This window comes from Arachis ipaensis, chromosome B06, assembly GCF_000816755.2.
Source record: "Arachis ipaensis cultivar K30076 chromosome B06, Araip1.1, whole genome shotgun sequence".
In the NCBI taxonomy this organism is placed as follows: Eukaryota; Viridiplantae; Streptophyta; class Magnoliopsida; order Fabales; family Fabaceae; genus Arachis; species Arachis ipaensis.
Genome location: NC_029790.2, coordinates 122,760,103 through 122,763,259, shown reverse-complemented (window position 1 = coordinate 122,763,259; position 3,157 = coordinate 122,760,103).

Below are 3,157 nucleotides of genomic sequence, written 5' to 3'. Positions count from 1 at the left end.
GGCTTCAACATTATGGGTGTGTTTGGTAAACACGTTGGGAAGGAGAGAAGCCCGTTTGAGGTTCTTGAAAGTTTTACTTTGATGTTTGGCAATTTTTATGTTTCTGAACGCAGAATTGATTCTGCCTCTGAACCCACATTCAGAAGAAGCTAAAATTTGTAACTTCTGCGTTTCACGTTCATGGCTGTTGATTATCATTAGAAAATCAGGTAAAAAATTTATTTCTTTCTTACCAACCCTGCCCTTCATTTTCTCCTATAAGAATGATACTAGTAACTATTATCTTCACAGTCGTTCTTTGTAGTTCTTCCTTCTTCTTTTTTTCAAAGATATATTTTTTATTGCTTAAAAGAAATTTATACCTGGAGTACATTATGTTCTCCTGGAGTACATTATGTCAAGACAAAGAAATTTTCCAATCGAGATGTTAAATAAAAATTATCTAATGGGTAAAGGAGAGAAAGAAAACAATTAAGAAAGAAAGAAGTTCCAAAGTGCTAGTTACTACTGTTCATAGAAAAGGTTGTCTGAGAAAATGATGTCGCCGGTATTCCTCCTCCAACAATATCGCCTGAGACAGAATTTCTCCAGATTCCTGGCGTTGGTCCTCGAAGATTAAAGCGTTCCGCGCCAACCAAATTTGCCACAGAAGATAAGCCACCTGAGCACTTTTGATTCTGAAATTGGGTTTGGATTTCTCAGCTTCCATGAATTGACTCCACCAATCCCAAGCTTTTAGGTTAGGGTCGCGGGAAATAATGCTAGCTACTGGGGAGCTGTTCCAAATTTGAAGAACTTCTGGGCAGAAGACAATGGCATGCATCGGTGTCTCCGGCGCCGATTGACAGCGGGGACAAAGGCTGCTAACATGTGGTAATTTCTCTTTCAATTTTGCTTTAACTGCAATACCTTCATGGGCTAATCTCCAAGCAAATAATTTAATCTTTGGTATTACTCTCATTTTCCATAAGGTCTTCCACATTTCTGAGTCTCCATATCGGGGATGGAGTGAATTCACTGGAGGGTGAAAGAATTGGTATCCTATACTATACCCAGATTTTACCGAGTACTCTCCTGAGTTGTTATTGCACCATATAATCGAGTATTCCTCTTCTGTGATAGGAATTTGTTGAATTTGCTGAGCTGTGTCTAGTGGGAAGGCTTCCATAAGGAGTTTTTGATTCCATTCTCCCTCGGTTGTGATTAGCTGTCTAACCTAGGTAAGCGATTCATCTCTGCATTCATTAACTGCAATGCAAAATGGTGGTTGGTCCCCAAACTATGGGTCTTCTCTGATTCTGAAAGATCCCTGAATTGAAACTTTGCACTTAACTCCTTTCTCCAAAATTTTTCTTCCTTCCAAAAGACTCTGCCAAGCCCAGGATGGTCAATTTCCTGGTTTGGCTTCTAGATAGGATCTGTATTTGAAGTACTTATTCTTGAAAATTTGTAGAAAAGAGAATGTGGTATAGTCATCAGCCTCCGTCCTTGTTTAGCTAACATGGCTAGATTGAATGCCTTTAGGTCCTTAAACTCCATACCCCTGAAATTTTTTTCTCTGGTCATAGTGTCCCAACCGATCCATTGCATCTTCTTTTCATTATGTTTCTGTCCCCACCAAAATTGCATCATCATTCGGTGCAGTTCATCCAAGAGGGTATCTGGGAGTTTGAAACAGCCCAAAGTATAAATTGGTATAGCTGAACCCACTGCTTTGATCAACACCTCCCTTCCACTAGCAGATAGAAATGATTTCTTCCAATGCAAGAGCTTCTTCGCCACCTTCTCTTTTATAAAAGCAAATATTTCTTTTTTGGATCTGTGTACTATGGAGGGTAGCCCCAAATATTTATCCTGCATCCCAATATTTGGGACTTCCAAAGATGCCGCTAGTTCAGTTCTGATGGGTAAAGGGGTGTTTTTGCTGAAAAACACAGCAGACTTGGAGAAATTAATTTGTTGTCCACTTAGTCTGCCATATAATTGGAGAATTTGGGATAGATTAGAGCAGTTGTATTGGGTAGCTTTACAAAATAAGAGTGAATCATCGGCAAATAGGAGATGATGAATAGTCGAACATCTACTGTTCAATCGCAGTCCTTGAAAGAGGTCATTCTGTTCTCCTTTGTGGAGTAGATAGGATAGACCCTCTGCGCAGAAAAGAAATAGATATGGTGAGAGGGGGTCTCCTTGTCTGAGACCCCTACTTGGTTTGAAAAAATCAGTTGGTGTACCATTCACAATAACAGAATATGATATAGTAGAGACACAAGCCTTCATCCATTCAATCCACTTTGAGCAAAAACCCAACTTCTTCAAAATAAACCACACAAAACTCCATTCCACCCTATCATATGCCTTACTCATATCAACCTTTATCGCCATGTCGTTTTTCCCATGGGTTTTATTCTTTAGAAAATGCATGCATTCATGAGCCACAAGAATGTTGTCGCTAATGAGTCTTCCCCGAATAAAAGCACTCTGATTGTCGCTTATTAACATACTCATAAAAGGTTGAAGTCGATGAACTAGAACTTTCGAGATAATTTTGTAGAAGACTGTGCTGAGACTGATTGGTCGAATTTGATTCATAGAAGTAGCTTGAGTCACTTTAGGTATCAAACAAATTTGGGTGTGGTTAAATCTATTTAGAATACTGCTGCCACTAAAAAAACTTCTCACAACCTTGCATACATCCCCTCTAATCCTGCCCCAATAGAACTGATAAAATTTTGCGGTGAATCCGTCGTCTCCTGGGGCGGCTTCTGCATTAATGGAAAATGCAGCCTTTTAATTTCATCATCTGAGACTGGTTTAGTTAGACTCCTATTCATTTCAGAAGAAACTTTGACTCTAAGTTCGGTGAAAAATTGAGAGGGATCTTCTGGATTATTGCTTTCAAATAGATCAACAAAAAACCTCTGTTCCCTGTCGCCAATTGCCTCGGGTGTGGTGCACCAATTCCCCTCTTCATCCTCTAATTTCCATATCTTGTTTCTTCTGTTTCTGGACTGGTTTTTTGCATGAAAAAACTTGGTATTTTGATCTCCCCATTTTACCCATCTCACTCTTGATTTTTCTTTCCAGTAGCGTTCCTCACTAATGTGGGCGGCAGCTAGTTCATCTTCTAATAATAGAATCTGTTTTTTGTCTGCTG